This window comes from Artemia franciscana, chromosome 13 (genome assembly GCF_032884065.1).
Source record: "Artemia franciscana chromosome 13, ASM3288406v1, whole genome shotgun sequence".
In the NCBI taxonomy this organism is placed as follows: Eukaryota; Metazoa; Arthropoda; class Branchiopoda; order Anostraca; family Artemiidae; genus Artemia; species Artemia franciscana.
Window position 1 is genome coordinate 16,630,609 of NC_088875.1, and position 21,743 is coordinate 16,652,351.

At 36.2% G+C, this 21,743-nt stretch overlaps 1 long non-coding RNA gene across 1 annotated transcript in view; it reads left to right on the forward strand.

Moving 5' to 3' along the window:
• The first annotated feature begins 881 nt into the window (after positions 1-881).
• Positions 882-21,743, forward strand: part of LOC136034595 (uncharacterized) — a 254,523-nt gene continuing 233,661 nt past the window's right edge. The window contains exon 1 of the long non-coding RNA XR_010619213.1: positions 882-1,395. This is a non-coding gene — a long non-coding RNA (uncharacterized LOC136034595). The remainder of the gene's footprint in view (positions 1,396-21,743) is intronic.

Genomic DNA, 21,743 nt, shown 5'->3' on the forward strand with positions numbered 1-21,743 from the left:
TACACAGGGACACAACTACAATGGAGCGTAACTAATATGGCGCGTAACGACTTACACGCGCGGGGGGGGGCTTGGGGGTGGGTGCGAAGCGCCACCCCAACAGCTAGTAGATATATATAAAAATAAGTTGTCTGTGTGTGTGTGTGTCGAGTGACGTCATGTTTATGTGTCGACTGACTTCATGTTTGTCGACTGACGTCACTATAAGGATTGAGCTGTATGTGTCATGAAGTTGTTTGTCGACTGACGTCAGGTTTGTCAACTGATGAAATTACATACCGGGGTACAAATGACGACCGGGACACAGGGAATATAAATGACGACCGGGAACCTCAAAGAGAAATTACAGACTGGGACACCCGGACACAAATCACGACCGGGACACAGGGAATATAAATGACGACCGGGACACAGGGAATATAAATGACGACCGGGACACAGGGACACAACTACAACGGGGACGCCGGGGGCACAGGCGGGATATATAAATGACGACCGGGACACAGGGATTGTTCGAATAGAAATTACAGACTGGGACACCGGGACACAAATGACGACCGGGACACCGGGACACAGGGAATATAAATGACGACCGGGACACTCAAAGAGAAATTACAAACTGGGACACCGGGACACAAATGACGACTGGGACACAGGGGATATAAATGACGACCGGGACACAGGGACATATCATTAGAATAATGAGGCATAGATCTGAATACGGATTGTTTTTCCCATGGACAATTATATGTTGCATGTTCAAGAGTCAGTAAACCTGACAATCTATTTATATGGACAGACAACGGGACAGCAAAGAATGTTGTATATTCGCATGTTTTACGTAGTTAAAAACATATATATGTATATGTATATATATATATATATATCTATATATATAAAAATAAGTTGTCTGTCTGTGGATGGATGGATCAGGTGACGTCACCTGAAAAAACTGGATCAGGTGACGTCAAAACTGAAAAAACTAAAAAAAGGCAAAAACTACAAAAAAAACTAAAAACTAATAAAAAAAATAAAAAAGCTAAAAAACTAAAAAAACTAAAAAAAGGCAAAAACTACAAAAAAAACTAAAAACTAATAAAAAAGCTAAAAAACTAAAAAAACTAAAAAAAAGGCAAAAACTACAAAAAAAACTAAAAACTAATAAAAAAAATAAAAAAGCTAAAAAACTAAAAAAACTAAAAAAACTAAAAAAAGGTAAAAAAAGGTAAAAAACTAAAAAAACTAAAAAAACTAAAAACTAAAAAAACTAAAAAAAAGGAAAAAACTGAAAAATAAGCTAAAATAAAGGTAAAAACCAATAAAAAACTAAAAAAAAAACTGAAAAAACTAAAAAAAGGCAAAAACTACAAAAAAACTAAAAACTAATAAAAAAAAGTAAAAAAGCTAAAAAACTAAAAAAACTAAAAAAAACTAAAAAAAGGTAAAAAACTAAAAAAAATAAAAAATAAAAAAAAACTAAAAAAAGGAAAAAACTGAAAAATAAGCTAAAATAAAGGTAAAAACCAATAAAAAACTAAAAAGAAAAAAAGGAAAAAACTAAAAAAAATTTTCATCTAAAAAACTAAAAAAGGTAAAAACTAAAAGAACTAAAAAATAAAAAAATAAATGACGACACTCAAAGAGAAAGCGACCAGGACAAAAGGAATGTTCGATTAGCAATCAACAAAGCACCGGGACACAGGGAGTATAAATGACGACCAGGACATAAGTAAAAAAAAAACTAACAAAACTAAAAAGAAGGTAAAAACTACAAAAAAACTAAAAAGAAAAAAAAACTAAAAACTAATAAAAAAACTAAAAAATCTAAAAATCTAAATAAACTAAAAAAGAAAAAAAAAAGGAAAAAAATAAAGGAGAAAAACAAAACTTAAAAAAAGGCAAAAACTACAAAAAAAACTAAAAACTAATAAAAAAAGTAAAAAAGCTAAAAAACTAAAAAAACTAAAAAAAACTAAAAAAAGGTAAAAAACTAAAAAAAATAAAAAATAAAAAAAAAATAAAAAAAAGGAAAAAACTGAAAAATAAGCTAAAATAAAGGTAAAAACCAATAAAAAACTAAAAAGAAAAAAAGGAAAAAACTAAAAAAAATTTTCATCTAAAAAACTAAAAAAAACTAAAAAAGCTAAAAACTAAAAGAACTAAAAAAGAAAAAAATAAATGACGACACTCAAAGAGAAAGCGACCAGGACAAAAGGAATGTTCGATTAGCAGTCAACAAAGCACCGGGACACAGGGAGTATAAATGACGACCAGGACATAAGTAAAAAAAAAACTAACAAAACTAAAAAGAAGGTAAAAACTACAAAAAAACTAAAAAGAAAAAAAAACTAAAAACTAATAAAAAAACTAAAAAATCTAAAAATCTAAATAAACTAAAAAAGAAAAAAAAAAGGAAAAAAATAAAGGAGAAAAACAAAACTAAAAAACGAATGTATATACAGACCGGGACACCGGGATACAAATGACGACCGGGACACAGGGAATATAAATGACGACCGGGACACAGGGACACAACTACAACGGGGACACCGGGGGAAACAGGGGGATATAAATGACGACCGGGACACTGGGACAGGGAATGGTCGATTAGCAATCACCATCAACAAAGCTCAAGGGCAATCATTAGAATCATGAGGTATAGATCTGAATACAGATTGTTTTCCCATGGACCATTATATGTTGCATGTTCAAGAGTCGGTAAACCTGACAATCTATTTATATGCAAAGACAATGGGACAGCAAAGAATGTTGTATATTCGCAAGTTTTACGTAGTTAAAACCATATATATATATATATATATATATATATATATATATATATATATATATATATATATATATATATATATATATATATATATATATATATATATATATCTATATTCAAAGGTGGGACATAGGGACACAACTACAATGGCGCGTAACTATTATGGCGCGTAACGACTTACGCGCGCGGGGGGGCTTGGGGGGGGCGCGAAGCGCCCCCACCAACTAGGTGTTGGGGTGGCGCGAAGCGCCACCCCAACAGCTAGTATATATATATATATATATCTATATATATAAAAATAAGTTGTCTGTGGATCCGTGGATCGTGGATCAGGTGACGTCATGTTTCGGCTGACGTCATGAAATTAGTTGCCATCATTTTTGCTTTGAAGGTGACGTCATTCAAGTTATATAAGACATATGTTCGCGTAGAATTCTATTAATGTTTAAGTTTACAATGACTGATGAAGATGCTCAAAGAGTCTATGCCAAAAAACTTGCTGCTGATAGAGAAAGTCAGAAAAGAAAGCGTGCCGAGGAATCAAAAGAACAGCAAGGAAACAGGCTTGAGGCTAAAGAACGCAAAACCGCGCAGTTAGATGAAGATCCACCTGGACAGCGAGAGTCAAAACATATTAAAACTGAAAATGATAGCGATGATGATTGGGTTTGGGATTTTGACTTGGATAAGGTCATCAATGACTACCAGATTTTAGTTAAAAAAACAAAGGTTCGGCTATATGTATTTCATAGTGAAGCTGAAAAATAAAGAAGAAAAAGAAAACTGAAAAAAGAAAAAGAGAAATTACAGACTGGGATACCGGGACACAAATGACGACCGGGACACAGGGAATATAAATGACGACCAGGACACAGGTATTTAAGAATATCGTTCAAAGACAAATTTTTAATTGTAAGAAGACCGTTGAAAGATAAATTTATAATTGTAAAATGACTGAAAAACCTACAATGGCAACGGTACCACCATCGAAGTAGATAACCAGTGGGTTTACGGCCAACCTACCATCTTCAAAGATACCACGATAGGAAGACTCTACACCGTTCACCCCAATCAACATGAATGCTTCTTTCTACACCTGCTTTTGGTGAATGTACCCGGTCCGACATCCTTTGAGTATTTGAGAACTGTAAACGGTACTATACATGACACTTACCGTAGTGCATGCCAAGCTCTGAATTTATTGGAGAATGACCAACACTGGGATAACTGCATCAATGACGCGTGCGAAACGTCAACCCCAAGTCAAATTCGTACACTTGCTCTCCATCAGCTCCTACAGAGTTATGGGAAAAATATAAGTCAAAAATGTCCGAAGATATACTCCATCGAAAACAGTTAGAGACGTCAGAAATGACTTTTGATTTTACATCAGAAATTTATAACGACACTTTAGTTATTATAGAAGATATGTATTTCATAGTGAAGCTGAAAAATAAAGAAGAAAAAGAAAACTGAAAAAAGAAAAAAGAGAAATTACAGACTGGGATACCGGGACACAAATGACGACCGGGACACAGGAATATAAATGACGACCAGGACACAGGTATTTAAGAATATCGTTCAAAGACAAATTTTTAATTGTAAGAAGACCGTTGAAAGAGAAATTTCTAATTGTAAAATGACTGAAAAACCTACAATGGCAACGGTACCACCATCGAAGTAGATAACCAGTGGGTTTACGGCCAACCTACCATCTTCAAAGATACCACGATAGGAAGACTCTACACCGTTCACCCCAATCAACATGAATGCTTCTTTCTACGCCTGCTTTTGGTGAATGTACCCGGTCCGACATCCTTTGAGTATTTGAGAACTGTAAACGGTACTATACATGACACTTACCGTAGTGCATGCCAAGCTCTGAATTTATTGGAGAATGACCAACACTGGGATAACTGCATCAATGACGCGTGCGAAACGTCAACCCCAAGTCAAATTCGTACACTTGCTCTCCATCAGCTCCTACAGAGTTATGGGAAAAATATAAGTCAAAAATGTCCGAAGATATACTCCATCGAAAACAGTTAGAGACGTCAGAAATGACTTTTGATTTTACATCAGAAATTTATAACGACACTTTAGTTATTATAGAAGATTTGTGCGTACGTATGGCAAACAAACCTCTTCAGGATTTGGGAATGCCTTCACCTAACCGTATCGCTGCTGTTTCGACATGTGTAGAATTGGATCGTGAACAAAGTTACAGTACGAGTGATCTATTGTCGTATGTACAAAATAACATTTACAAGTTAACGTCGGAACAAAAAGACATTTATGATACGATAGACTCAATTTCAGGACGTATACAACTACCTGCTGATTTCTGTAGTTTAGTGACGTCCAAAAATGAATTGATTGAAAAAGTATTTCCGAATATTCTAAAAAATTATAAAAATAATAAATGGCTAAGCGTTTGCATATGACGTCATTATTAGTGCATACGGCTTTGTATATGCACAGACAATGGGAAAGCCAAGAATGTTGTATATTCGCAATTTTTACGTAGTTTAACTCCCGCAGACGAAATGAATGCTTGCCTGAAAAAATTCTAATTTATGGGCACACGTAAAAATATTAAAATTAACTACAAATATGCGTGTCCGATTGCAAAACGATGATTCTGGTCAAACATTTTCAGATCAATTGCTGGCAATTGGAAACGGAAAGCTTCCAGTAGTGGGAAAGCCAAAAATGTTGTATATTCGCAATTTTTACGTAGTTTGAAACACATATATAAATCTATCTATATTCACAGGTGGGACACAGGGACACAACTACAATGGCGCGTAACTAATATGGCGCGTAACGACTTACGCGCGCGGGGGGGCTTGGGGGGGGGGCGCGAAGCGCCACACCAACTAGGTGTTGGGGTGGCGCGAAGCGCCACCCCAACAGCTAGTATATATATATATATATATATATATATATATATATATATATATATATATATATATATATATATATATATATATATATATCATGAAAAGAGAAATCACCAATGCAACAGCACAAATACATATAAAAAAAAAAAAAAAGACAGAAGGAGAAAAGGAAGACTGTTTTCCTAAATTAGTGATTAATATAGACCAGCACTTGAATGAGGCCTTAACCCTACTCATCCATACAATCACATAGGTCAAACAGCATAGCCAAACACAATCAACCATAAAGAATAATCAATGGACAGGCAGTCATGTCGTCAATAAGTATAAGTCGTCATCTACCAAACAATAGAAAAAATAATAAAGACAAATAATTCAGAGGCAACAACCCAACACAAGGGCTCATCAGGAGAATACACTGGCCTATAGGGTTTTGCCACTTTAAATTCTCTACCCAGCCAAGTGTTGTGGCTACCACAGAATATCCATGGCATCCCCGTGTCAGGTATCACCCCCAAAATACATGCCTATGAAAAAAAAAACAGCAATTGTAAAACAACCAAGTAACAGCAAAACAAGCTTATCCTGTTAATATATCCCTCTTTTTAGCAACAATAGGTAAACTAAATATGATAAAATTGAACATATCACAAATATTAACACATTGCAAAAAAAAAAAATTAATGAACTAAACAATTATGGAATTCATCTTTACCATGTGGCTATTTTTAAAAAAATCCGCTCTATTAGAAACACAATTCAAAATAAATGGTGCTGCATCATCATTTGTCGAACCTCCGAAATTAGTTGGAAATTTCTTTAAGTATATCCAGATAATTCTTTTGATATTTATTTAAAAGTTCGTTATAATGAAAACTAAATTTTTTAAATTGCCAAGTTAATTTATTTGCAGAAAAACCTCTTGATATCAATTTTTGGCTTAAGATTTTACATCTATTTTTAAAATCAATATAATTACTACAAATCCTTGCATAACGAAGTAACTGTGAGAAAAACGCAGAATATGTGATATTTGAGTGTATATTACTTTCAGGGAATGGGAAACTAATCACTTCAAAATCAAAATCATCCGTTTTATTATACATTTTAAAACTTAATTTATTATTATCACAAATATTAACATTTAAATCTAAGAAATGATCTTCATGACCAGCGCCATGACTAGGTTCAAGAGTAAGCTCTGATGGATATATATTTTTAGAAATATCAATGAAATCCTTACAATTTAAGACCAAAATATCATCTAAATATCTTTTGTTTTTTGACAAAACATGTTTCAAATTATTTGGATTATTCTTATCCATCATATATTTATATTCTAGTTGACTTAAAAACAAGTCAGCTATAAATGGGCTGGCATTCCCCCCCCCCCATGGGAATTCCCACGATTTGCTTGTACAAATCACCACCAAATCTTATATAAGTATTGTATAAAACAAATTCTAATAACTCAAAAATCATATCCAAGCTGTAACATCTCAAGTTAACTGTGGTATTAAAGCAATTTGTCCATATTCACAAGTGGGAAACAGGGACACAACTACAATGGCGCGTAACTAATATGGCGCGTAACGACTTACGCGCACGGGGGGCTTGGGGGGGCACGAAACGCCCCACCAACTAGGTGTTGGGGTGGCGCGAAGCGCCACCCTAACAGCTAGTCTATATATATAAAAATAAGTTGTCTGTGTGTGTTTGTGTGTCAAGTGACGTCATGTTTGTGTGTCGACTGACGTCATGATTGTCGACTGACGTCATTATAAGGATTGAGCTGTATGCGTCATGAAGTTGTTTGTCAACTGACGTCATGTTTGTCAACTGATGAAATTACATACCGGGACACCGGGACACAGTGAATATAAATGACGACCGGGAACCTCAAAGAGAAATTACAGACTGGGACATCCGGACACAAATCACGACCGGGACACAGGGAATATAAATGACGACCGGGACACAGGGACACAACTACAACGGGGATGCCGGGGGCACAGGCTCCTCCCTCAATCTGAGGCAGTGCTATTTCTTATGATTTCCTTCATTTTTTTGCATAATAAACCTTTTTTTATTGTTCTGTTTTTGTTTCACCAGCGTTCTTTATACAAACAATATTATTTGATTTTAGGATGCGGTTCAGGGGTTGGTAGAAGTGTTTAACAGTAATGGATAAAAAAGTAGCTATATTTTCCAAAACCTATCCTTTCTGCTATTTTATGGGAAGTACTTCCGTGTTGCAAATTCACGCTGATATACCTCCTTAAATGACTTGACAAGCACTTTTTATTGTTTTAACTAGCTCATTAGCTTTCTTTTTAACGCTACCAAAAGTATACACTTTCTCAGGCCACTTAAACAACTGTAGTTGTTCATTAAATGTTTCAATTTGTCCTTCTTACACACTGGACAAATGCAAAGCCTATCCTGTAATCGAAGCTTCGTAAATATATCTTATCCATTCAAGTGTTGTGAGATGGCCTCTTGCTGAAATTATTTATTTTATTGCTTTTTTTTATGAATGAAAAAGTGTTTATAATTATTCTGCAGCGTTATAATTTTTTTGTATACGTTCATGAGCTTATTGCAATCGAGATTTTGACCTTGCTTTTGGAGTAGCCAACTGTTGATTCAGTGGAAATAGCAATTGGGCTATTGAAAGAAGTGGGAATTAAACTTTCTGAAGTGTCACCAAGGGGACTGAATGCTGTTTTCAAACAGTTCGTGGTAACGAACTGAAGTAAGGAGCGACCCGCCTCAAGTGGGAGGCCACACCCCATCACACCCACTAATTGTGTCACCTTATCAATTCAACAGCGAGATGTTCTACAGGAGGATGCAGTCCACCTTATCTCGCTGTAAATGCGATTTAAGGTAATAGTAATCGAAACTCTAAAAAAATGGAATTTTGATACCAAAAGAATCGCATTTTAGTGTTCATTTTAAATATATAAGTTTCATCAAGATTAGTCTTACCAATCAAAAGTTACGATCCTGAGAAAATTTTCCTCATTTTAGAAAATAGGGAAAACACCCCCTAAAAGCCCCTCAATCTTAACAAATCACACCATCAGGTTCGGCATATCAGAGAACCCTTTTTGTAGAAGTTTCAATTTTCTATCTACCATTAAATTAAATATAAAAAAAAACAAGTTTTTTAAACGAAAGTAAGGAGCGACATTAAAACTTAAAACCAACAGAAATTATTCCGTATATGAAAAGGGATTTTCCTTCTCAACGCCCCGCTCTTTACGCTAAAGTTTGACTCTTTCTCTTAACTCTACATTTTAAAACAGTAAACAACTTTAGCGTAAAGAGCGGGGCGTTGAGAAGGAAAAGTCCCTTTCATATACGGAGTAATTTCTGTTTGTATTAAGTTTTAATGTCGCTCCTTACTTTCATTTAAAAAACTTGTTTTTTATATCTAATTTCTCAACGTTTTTGAATCAATGTATGTTTTGATTTTGGCTCTCCGCAGAGAAATAATTAAAACAAAATTTGTATATTTTTTTTTTTTTGGCTAAATAGCTTTCTCATAATTTTGAACGGATGATTTTGAGAAAAAAAGAGCGGGGGAGGAAGCCTAGTTGCCTTCCGATTTTCGGTTAATTAAAAAGGCAACTAGAACTTTGAATTTTTTACGAATCTTTTTATAAGTAAAAGATATACGTAACTTATAAATTAGCTTACGTAAAGAACTTTTGTATTCTCATGTTTTTATTACATTGTTTTATTGAAATTGTTTTTTTTGCGTGATTTTGGTTGAATTTTGAGTTTGATTACGAGTACTACAGGAACTACTAGAAGCTAGATTACAAGTAGGCTAAGAAAAAAATGTCATATTTATTTTCAATTTTAACTAAGTTTCAATTTTTAATTTAGTTGAGATTTTTAATCTCAGCTAATATACAGTCGTCTAAGACCTTTTATGGATGAGTAGGGTTAAGGCCTCATTCAAGTGCTGGTCTATATTAGTCACTAATTTAGGAAAACAGTCTTCCTTTTCTCCTTCTGTTTCTTTCATGTGTTTTATGTTTTTTTTTGTGTTTGTGCTGTTGCATTGGTGATTTCTCTTTTCATGATATATGAGAGGTTCGCCTCCTCGTCAGTACCTCGCTCTTTACACTAAAGCTTAAATTGTGTCCCAATTCATTAAGAATGACCCCTGAATCACAAAAGCCGCAGAACAAATAGTTGAAACTACTAAAAATGCTTTAGCGTAAAGAGCGAGGTATTAGGAGAAGGTGAGCACCTCATATGGGTAATAATTTCAGTTCGTTTTAAGTTTTAATGCTGCTGCTTACTTCCAGCTGAAAAAAAAACTTTTTCATATTTATTTTTTCATTGTTTTTTTTTTTTTTTAAAGTAAAGCTAGTAAATCCTGCGCTCCCTTCATGGAAATTTTCTTCCCCCATGACAACCCCTGCCTCCAACCAAAAAAATCCTCCTGAAAACGCCTGTACACTTCCCGATAACCATTACTATAAGTAAGCACTGGTCAAAGTTTTGAACTTGTAACCCCTCCCACGGGGACTGTGGGGGAGTACGTCATCCCCAAAGACATAGTTATAAGGTTTTTCGACTACGCTGAATAAAATGGCTATCTCAGAATTTTGATCCGTTGACTTTGGGAAAATGATTAGCGTGGGAGGGGGCCTAGGTGCCCTCCAATTTTTTTTTGTCACTTAAAAAGGGCACTAGAACTTTTTATTTCCATTAGAATGAGCCCTTTCGCAACATTCTGGGAGAACTGGGTCGATACGATCGCCCCTGGGAAAAAACAACAACAAATAAACAAATAAACACGCATCCGTGATCTGCCTTCTGGCAAAAAAAATAAATTCCACATTTTTGTAGATAGACTTCTACAGTAGTGTTCTCTGATACACTGAATCTGACGGTGTGATTTTCGTTAAGATTCTATGACTTTTAGGGGGTGTTTCCTCCTATTTTCTAAAATAACGCAAATTTTCTCAGGCTCGTAACTTTTGATGGGTAAAACTAAACTTGATGAAACTTATATATTTAAAATCAGCATTAAAATGCAATTCTTTTGATGTAGCTATTGGTACCAAAATTCCATTTTTAGAGTTTTGGTTACTATTGAGCCGGGTCGCTCCTTACTACAGTCCGTTACCACGAACTGTTTAATAAAAAAAAAACAAGTTTTTTATACTTGAAAGTAAGGAGCGAGATTAAAACTTAAAACGAATGAAATTACTTCGTATATGGAAGGGGCTTTTACTCCTCAACGCCCCGCTCTTTACGCTAAAGTTTTTTACTGTTTTAAAAAGTAGAGTTAAGAGAAAGAGTCAAACTTTAGCGTAAAGAGCGGGGTGTTGAGGAGGAAAAACCCCTTTCATTTATGGAGTAATTTCTGTTCACTTTAAGTTTTAATGTTGCTCCTTACTTTCAGTAAAAAAAAACCTTTTTTTTTATTTAGAGGAGGATGTTTGATCATGTGAGTCCAGTGGCATGAAACTTTCAGGAATTATTTTATTGGTCTAAAATATAATCAACATTTCGCTTTGGGAAGGAGGAGTAGCTATGGGTTTGGAACTGAGCCACCCAAACTTATTTACTAAAAAGTTTGTAGCTTGTGTTCGTAAGTTCTGGGCAAAGAGAACTATTTTTCGAAAGATTATTACTCTTGAAAACAATCCCTCCCGTAACAAAGGTAGCTAAAAAAAATATGAAATTTTGTCGATTGGCCTGAAACTTATTTGAACCTTGGGCTGAACCACAATGCAGAAATTAAATAAAAAAAAATATTTCTTCCCTCAAGATGCAGCTCAAATAAGGGCTAGAAAATGGCAGAGTTCAAATCCACTTCAAATGGAAGTGTTTTCCTAAGAAATTTGGAGGGGGTTCTTTCGATAACAAATTATAAGTTTTCTATCCTTTATAGAGTCAAAAAAAACTGCTTGGGGGTGAACATCCCTCTTGGTTTGTTCAGACTAAGACCTTCCTCTATCTGTTTTGTTAAAAAAAAAACTTGAAATGTCTCATAAGTTTATCGCCGGGTTTAATATCCGCCCCCTAAGCACATACACATTCCCAATGTTAACTTTTATCGAATCCTGTAATGACCACTCATACCCCGAGCAAAAAGAGAACTGAAATAAAATTGTAAAAGTGAACGCTTAATTATTATGGAGCACATCTTCTGCATATTTTTTTCGAATATTGGAAGGAAATTCCAAAATTCTTTTTTTTCTGGTAATTTTTATTTGTCTTACATTCTCTGTAGCTGTTCATGTTGAACTTGGAGAAAGTCTCCAAGCGATGGGGGAGATGGAAGAATACGCCTATAACTACAAATTTATAGGTGGCAAAAGAAATTCCTAAAGTGGTAAAATGACTACAGTAAGAGTTGTTTTCAATCTGCACTGGTGCATTGAGGGAATTGATAGAAGAGGTTGGGCTCAACGATATAGTCTTTAAAACCACAAGATCAAAGACGAGGAAAAAATGTTTTGACTATGAATCCAAGGATGTGACTGTTGATCTTTCACCTTAAGAATCATTTAAAGTTACGGTTCTCCGTGGACACAGAAAGAGAGGGTTGCATTCAATATATATTTTCAATGCTATAATATATATAGTTAATGATCCATCAGGCAAGTGTGACATGCAATGGAGTTTTCACTATTCTCTGTGTTCCTAGCTCAAGTGGCCAAACATTTTTGTATATTTCAGCTCTTCCGTGGAAAACGGTATCTGATATTAAATATAAATGATCAATATGCTATGATAATTGCAAATCATGGATGTTACAATAGGTGCGGTAAAAGTTTCAAATTCCAAGCTAAGACTGTTAAGCTTACCTTAAATCAACTAACTCAAATTCTTCCTCACTGGACAAATGTGAATGTCTCAACTGAACAACTACAAGTTTTCAAATATAATTTTCTTCAAACAACTTTTTCTTTTCAATCAACAGACCCAAATTCTTTCTCACTGGATGTCTCAACTGAACTAAGAGATATACAAGTTGTCACATATAATTTTCCTTTAAAAGCCAAGTAGTCAGGCCTCAGATTACAAGAGATGCCTCGAAATTCCGTTCTCGCATTTATGCAAATGCGTCATTTTCTTACGATCCTTTTAATGGCCGGTAACTTATAGTCATGTCGCCAGATTCTGTATCGTGTATCCATGCCGGAAGGTAAAAGAAATGCTGAGGACCGATTCTAGGGTAGTCGACCATGCCGAAAACGAATATCGTTGGGCGCGCGCATGTCTGCCGCTGGGGCGTATCTGAGATATAGGCCAAAAACGCCAAATTTAGCCTATAAATAAGTGTGACGATTCAGGATTTTTCGCGAGCTATTGGGTTGAGGAATCCGGTGAAATGTTATATCAATCAAAAGAAGAGATCTAGATCTACAAGAATATGATTTTTAAATTGAAAAAAAAAACAATTTTTTTCTCTATTTACTGCAGTTTCAAAACAAGTGCTTTAAAATTCGACAAATTGCTCAAAGAAAGGCTAAAAACTCAAAATTTCTTCAAGGTAACAAACTTTTTTATCATATTCGAAAAAAAAGTTCATTCAGTTCCGTACAATTTGAGCTATAAAAATATAAACTATTTTTATTTTTATAAAAATATATATTTTGGCCTGTATCTGAGATATAGGCCAAAAACGCCAAATTTAGCCTATAAATAAGTGTGACGATTCAGGATTTTTCGCGAGTTATTGGGTTGAGGAATCCGGTGAAATGTTATATCAATCAAAAGAAGAGATCTAGATCTACAAGAATATGATTTTTAAATTGAAAAAAAAAACAATTTTTTTCTCTATTTACTGCAGTTTCAAAACAAGTGCTTTAAAATTCGACAAATTGCTCAAAGAAAGGCTAAAAACTCAAAATTTCTTCAAGGTAACAAACTTTTTTATCATATTCGAAAAAAAAGTTCATTCAGTTCCGTACAATTTGAGCTATAAAAATATAAACTATTTTTATTTTTAAAAGGTCTGCGATTTTTTTTGTAGTGTCACTGAAATGATCACTAGCCATAAAGTGAAATGGGACACAATTTTTTTTTCTTCAAAGGGTAGGAACACTTCAAACTTCCTAACTGTTTAAAATTTTTGAATTTTACTTAAAAATTAAAACAGGTTTAAGAAATGTTGACTAAAAATATGTTTTTTTTTATAATGGACGATTATGTTTTCTGGTGTACTAAGGCGTCTGCAATGACCTTTTTGGGACCTGATTTGCCACTGATACGACTGAGCTATTTACTACATGAAAGAATTCTGCTTCACAGATGGATTCAGTCGGCACGCTAAAGTTGTCTTACTCGGCCTGCCCGTAAAATTGGGTAATAGTAACCGATTAGATACCTGTTGTAATTAAAAGTAAAAGTTATCAAATAAAACTCAAAAATTTTCCTCATTTTCTTCTTCCAAGAATTCAGTTGAGGCAAGGTTAGACTCCCTGCATGCCCTCCTCGTTCTGTGGCAGGGGCATAAGCTGCAGCATCCTTTCATTTTTGAGCAGCTACAGTCTTTCCTGCATCTTCCACTTTTGCATCTGCAGTAAGCTTCCAGGATTGATACTTCTTTACAGCTTGAGAATGCTCAGCCGACCACGTCTCGAGCTTGTCGTCACAGGGTTGCAGTCTTCTCACATCGCGTTTCTGGCACCAAATGTAGGCCCTTACAATGGCCAATGAATTGAATCTGGCCTGTTTACCGTACATTTGAATGACCGTGGATTTTGATAGGACCTAAACTTCTCTAAATGCGTCGACTGAAAGCTTCCCTTCTGCATCCTTCATCCGCTACGTCACGGACACCATTTTTGAGGCAAAAGTTTGAGACGCCGCGGTGTTTAAGGAAGAAGATTTCCTGACACCGAAGAAAAAGTTCGTTGTGTCACACCCTGACAGACAGTGCACGAACGGTAACATAATCTGCTCCTCTTTGGACAAGTGGACTCCATCCGCCAGCTCGTGTACTGGGATAATGTAAGTCGGAAACTTCAAGAAAACTTTGCTCAGTCCTTCAGCATGAAGCTCTTCAAAAAAATGAGCACAGGCTACTGCCACATTTGTGTCGTTGGCACGCACAACGATGCTACAAACGTAACAGCTAGCGTACCTGGCATGTGTGATAAGGCGTGGGTCAGCCTCTTGTGGGTGGAGGACAAGCATTCCTCGTAGTCACAATGTTCTGGTAAAGTTGAACTGCAGCCACGCTTGACCGGGGACGCTTTGAATCTCTCCTTGAACCCACCTGAGATAAAAAGGATGAGTGTACTCGGAAGCTGATCACTCATCTGCCCCCAGGTTTCATACAAAATTTCGAAGAGCCGGCTTTTAGACGCTGAGCTTGCAAGTACGGCATCCCATTCTTCAATTGTGCTAAGAGCGGAAATCTGGAAGTTTTTCCCTTTCCCTCGTCAGAGTCTGCATGGTGATTTCAAGGAGATTGACTCTCCCGTGTTCCTGACATTCCCAAACAGCCCGTCGTACCGATCTGCGACAATGTGGACTTCAGGAATACCCACTGGAAGATCGTACAGCAACGATAGAAGTAATCTTTCCACGAAAGATTTGATTGTTTCAAACCTGGCAGGCCAATATGACCTTATCTTGGACATTAGGTCAATGATGTGCACTGTAACAGATGTTGTTTATTTGGATTTCAAAGTCGCCGGCCAAGCTGCAAGTCAGTTCAACAGCACAGCTTTGTTCCCTGGCCTCATTTTCTAGCCAGAGGATGTCTTGGTTGATTGTTACGGAAGATGTTCAAAAATGGATGGAGGGAAAGGAAGAATCTGTTTTGTGAAGATCTTTGCAACTGCTTTCTCCTTTTCTTCGCCGTAGCCCAACTGAGCAGTAATGATTCTCTTCAAGGCTGTTACTTCAGAGCTCAGGAGATCGGTTCTAGGGACTCCCTTCACTTTCTGAATTTTTCTCTCTGAAGGGAAAGTTCGGAATGAAACCTTTTTCATATCGTCTTTTCTGTTGCACAGAAAATCCTCAACCACCTCTTTTCCTTTTGTGGCTACGCAAGTAATATCAGAAACGATCTTCTCGTCGTCCACAACTTCTGACGTCACAATATTCACTAGGTCGAAATCCACTCAGCTGAACGGATTGCCACATGTAGTGAAAATGTCTTGAACTCTATCTCGTGAAAGTTGTAATCGCGTCGTAGCCGAATGACTATCTTCGTGATTTTTTAATGTATCTGTGGATACGTTCACTACTTGCAGGAAACCATTGCAGATGGCAGCCGAAATCAGTAAAATAAGAATCCAAGCTTCAGTCTGTCTCGCATTCATTTGTTCTTGTGTTATTCCAGCCGTCGTCTTTGCATCCTTGTTCACTGTACATTTCAGTATCTGATCGGACCAAGTGGCCGTGAACCTGGTGTGCGTTCTCTTTACTGTGAAGTATCCTTTCATTAACTTCCTGTGTACATCAGGAAAGGTTCGTGGTGTATGTCTGATAGCTACTGTATGAGACGTCTTGTATACTGAGGATGGTCAGCCACCGCCAAGTATGGCAACATCAGAGCTGTTGCTGTCAAATGAGACTCCCAGTCACAGTCTCGTTCAGCATGAATGAATTGCATCGCTATTTCAAGTATTTTCAAGAACCGCCGCCAGAAAGCAAACGTGGGTGACGCATTTTGCAGGGTATTGAAGGCATTCATTATGGGAGCCAAAGTGATTAATCGTATCGTTTGCCTCCTGAAGTGCAGTTCGCACGTTAGCACCGTTTGCCAATGAAGTTCTAAATAACTCAATGGCACTACCCAGCCGGTCCAGACGAGATAAGTCTTCTTGTGCTTTGGAGTAATACTCTTCCAAGGACTCCCATTAGAGGGCTAGCAAGACCTCGCACAGTATGCAGTAAGCATTGATAGGTTGGTAGTAGCCTTCCCTTGAAATACCTTTTTGCAAGTACCAGAAAGCAGCAGCTTTGCCTGCACTATAATCTCTTTGAGTCTGGAGCTGTCCATTATCTTACCAACTGCCTTGAAATAGTTGAGGAGGTGAAAGCCTCCCGTCCGTAGGATTACGTTTTTGAAGTCATCCGGGTATTTACTTTTCACTCCCTGTGCTGATTCAATTCAATGGCCAGTGTAAGGGCTCACATTTGGTGCCAGAAACAAGATGTGAGAAGACTGCACGACACCTTCGAGCCAAGCATACGAAGAGCCATATTCGCTACATGGATAATCTTGTCGTCAGTACAGGCTCGGCCGAGCATTCCAGATCCACTCCTCCATGGATGGAAGATAGCTGAAGGGGGAGTAGATGCGGTTGTCTCAAGCTGTAAAGAAGCATCAAGCCTGGAAGCTTACTGCAGATGCGAAAGTGGAACATGCAGGAAAGACTTTAGCTGCTCAAAAATGTAAGGATGCTGCAGCTTATACTCCTGTCGCGGAACAAGGAGTGTATGCAGGGGTCTGACCTTGCCTCATCTGAGTTTTCGGAAGAAGAAAATGATGAATATTTTTGAAAGTTTTATTTGATCCCTTTTACTTTTAGTTGCAACAGGTCCCTAATCAGTTACTATTACCCAATTTTACGGGCAGGCCGAGTAAGACAGCACCAGTGCGCCGACTGAATCCATCTGTGAAGCATAATTCTTTCATGTAGTAAATGGCTCAGTCGTACCAGTGGCAAATCAGGTCCCAAAAGGTAATTGCAGACACCTTAGTACACCAGAAAACATATTCGTCCATTCTAAAAAAAAAAAACTTTTTATAGTCAACATATTTTTTTAACCTATTTTTATTTTCAAGTAAAAGTTAAAATTTTTAAAAAGTTAGGAAGTTTGAAGTATTCCTACCCTTTTCACGATAGAAAAAAAAATTATGTCCCTTTTCACGATAAGGCTCTTGATCATTTCAGTGACCAAAAAAATAAAATCGCAGACCATTTAAAAATAAAAAGTTTATATTTTTTTAGCTCAAATTGTACGGAATTGAATGAACTTTCTTTTCAAATATGAAAAAAAAATCTGTTACCTTGAAGAAATTTCGAGTTTTTAGCCTTTCTTTGAGATATTTTTCAAATTTTACAGCACTTATTTTGAAACTGCAGTAAATAGAGAAAAAATAGTGTTTTTTTTTTTTCAATTTAAAAATCACATTCTTGTAGATCTAGTTCTCTTCTTCCGACTGATATAACATTACACCGGATTCCTCAACCCGATAACTCGCAAAAAAATTCTGAATCGTCACACTTAGTAATAGGCTAAATTTGGTGTTTTTGGCCTATATCTCAGTAACGCCCAAGCGGCAAACATGCGCCCAACGATATTCGTTTTCAGCATGGTCGACTACCCTAGGATCCGTCCTCAGTATTTTTGTACCTTCCAGCATGGGTGGGTGCACGATACAGAATCTGGCGCCCTGACTATAAGCTAAAGTTTAAAATATTTTTAAACACGCACTTTCTATGGCAATAACTTGAGAAAAAAAAACAAGTTTTTTCAACAGAAAGAATTAAGCAGCACTAAAACTTAAAACGAAAAGAGCTTATTCCGTATTGTGATTGAGCAGTATTTATTGAAGAACTGTGACAATAAGTCAAACTTGAGCACGAAGAGCGAAAAAGTTTTGTGTTTGAAAATAGGAGACAAAGGAATTTTTCTGAATCCTACAAGAAAACAGGGTATGCAAAGTTTATTTATACCTGTCCATAGCGATAGATCCTTCCTCACCCAATACGAAAATCCTTCCTTTATCAAGAAAGCCAGACTGCCTCGTTCCATGTCGTTCCTTCCTTTCACTAGCAAATCCTAGAAACTGGAAATCTCACGCACAAAAATTATCCCTATACGACGCAAACGTCTCACATAGTCCTATTACTAACGGTGTTTCTTGCATTTCAATTAATATGTTACAGAGTGTAGGGTACGCAGTCCTAAGGCCTTGGCAATTCCAAAATGCAAAAATAATATCCTCTTTGACGGACCATTTCTTCAGCGACTGAATATCCACAAAATTACTAGCTTTCATTGCTTACGCATTATTTCTTTCACTTGAATTATCATTTGGTATAGGAGTGGATAATAATTGGTGAACATACAGTCGATTACTTTCTAAATCTGAAAGCCTACTGGTCATACGATTCATGATAACACTCTAGGACACTCAATAGTGAGATTTCTTTGATATCTCAATAACGAAACAAACAAAAACATTTTTGACACGAAATTAACTAACAAAACAGGCGAACCAAATGAACGAAAGAACTGAGGATTGACTCAACGTGTCATTACTGATCACTTTATCAGATCATTTAATGACGTAATTTTCAAGATGGCTGAGCTGTTTCTTCGGTTTGGCTAGTACACGGCCGCCATCAGTCCATACATTCCTAGCTTCCCATTTGTCACGTGCCAGGTTCAGCAGTTGCTTGCGTTTTGGTATTAAATACTCGGATATTAATACTTTCGATCGCAGCAGTTTCTTTTTGCTCATGAACACGTGCTTTGCATCATCAGATGATTAAAAAGTGACAAGGACGGGTTGGAAAACATTTCTCCAATGAACTAACTCGAGTACGTAAACGTTCAGTTGACTTGATGTCGCTATCAAGCACACGGACCCCCATCTTAGTATTGAGTTTTCTGTTCATCTTAGTATGAGTTTAAGTTCAGCTTTCGACAAAACCTTGAAATCCGTAACTTTTCTAGGAAAGGTTCATTTTAATAGGAAACTCCCTTATTCAAACAATGAAAGTATGCCAATTTGTACAGGCAAGAATGGTTAATTTTTACATTACTGTCGGTGGGAGCCGCACGATAATGCATTCTACTTAACATCAATGAACGACAGGATGACTGACGAAGTCAGTCATTCAGAAAACGTTCTTTCAGCAACGCTCTCTTTTGCAAGTTTTAGCCAATGCTTGTCCTAATGACGTCCGTATCAGATGAAGCCACCTCAAGGATACAGGTCATTCTTAAATGTCTGCATTCTCAAATTTTCCGTGAGATTTTTTCTTTCGTCAATCAATCTCCGTTCCTAGGTTTGAAGGGGGGGGGGGGGTCACAGTCACAGATAATAATCAATATTTACGAAACTGGAAATTTGGTGATTTTTGTCGATTCCACAGTTGGACCTAACTATGAAAAACCATCTGGAAACTATGTGAACAAATTAAGAGATTAATGAAAAAATCTCGTTCTTTCTGTCGATGATGTTCCCTTTAAAGGTTATCGCCGTACCCAAAGCAAAGGGGTGTACTTTCCACTTTCGTAATTTTAGAATAGTTTCTAAGGTTTTCAAAAACTGCTTTTGAAATTTGATGTGTTTTTTTTAACACCTACCCAACTGCATGCTGATTTTAAGACACATAACTATGTAATTACTGTATATCTTAGCCTAACCATATTTGAGTGAGGAAAAACATGTTACTTTAAGGTTTACAAAAATTAGAAAAGGAAGCAAATAGGCTAGCCTATTGTATTTAGAAAGAACTTGAAATAGTACATTGAACGGTATAGCCTATTGACTTACCATGTAGCTAAGCAGCCTAATGGAAAAACTACAGGTGAAAATTTTCAGAAAATCATTTTGTTCAGATATATGAAAGATATAACTGCAGATTAAAGTGCTTAGCTGCGTACTCAGGCTTCGTTGAGCTGGAGAAACTAGAAAACTGTTGCCCCTTTCCTGGCTCATCTCCCTTACTTGCCATAAAACCAACATGCCACTACGAATGCCATCGGACAAAGACCAATTAAATAGATATAGAGTTAATCTTTCGCCTTTTACTAAAGAATACCGTGAGGATGAGCACTTGATGAGTATTAGACAATTTTTGAATGCCGAAAGGCAGAGTAGCCTCTACTTTTGTTGTACGTTCGAATAATCCAAGATTACTTATCCTTAGCGTTTCATGGGACGCAAATGACATGAGGAAAGGCCAGAGCTATAGAAATTGCTAGAGTTGACTTGAGCATCAAAAAATAAATCCCAGTAATTATTTACTAGTTTAAAAATAAATCCTAGTAAATACTTGGCCGCCATCTGGATCCATACCATTCTTAGTGGATCTTCTCGATAAGCAGCTTGAGAAAATTTCAGGTGCTTGATACGAGTGTTCGTACGGATTTTTTGCAGCTTTTCATGTTCTATGATTTATTTCCTACTATTAATATATGCACACGGGTCACCGCCTCATCATCTAAGCGTCTAATATTTCTAATAAGTCTCATCGCTAGTGTCACTTTGTTTATTTTTTTTTCTAGTTTTTCTCGATGAAATTTGTATAACAAAATTAAATATATATATTTTTTACCTTATTTTTAAAATAGACTAAATATTCAAGAACAAATTGTAAATGCATAAATGAAAGAAGTTGCTGATTGATGAAAACGAGCTAAAAGGATCGTTATGCCCAATCCGTCTTACCCTTTTCGCTGATGTTTATATTCGATCGATCCAGTCATAAAACAAGTTTAAGATCTATGTTTTACATTTATTATTTTTGACTTTTTAGTTTTCTCTAAAGCTATCTTCAGTCTTCACTAAGACAAAAATTTGTCTTACGATTCGAACCTAAATTGCCACAGGCAAATGTTTTTACCGCTGCGCTGCCAAGTCTTGTATAATATTGCGTTTGTTTTATACTTTTTGCTGTGCTCAATCACCCATTTACGTTGTTTTATGTATGCAAGGTGGGGAGTGTACCAGAGGGGGAATTTTGATATTGTATTATTCCGTTGCCACCGAGAGTACATATACTGATAAAACGTGTAAGTAATTGAACATTCTGAAAAGATAGAAAAGTGGCTCAATTTTTTTTTAATTCATACGAGAAACAAACAAAAAGGCGACAAAAAAGGTAAGGAAAAGTCGGTGAGTTAGGGATAACGATTATAAATTCTGCAGCTATGTCTAAAAACGAAAAGCAAATTTGACAATAAACAAAATGATTTTTTTTTTTTTACCTGTATATATGTTTTTTTGTATATATGTTCGTCTCTCAATATATTCAAAAAAGAAAAGAAAAGAAATCAATCTGAAGGTGGGAATACTGGTTTTTAAAGAA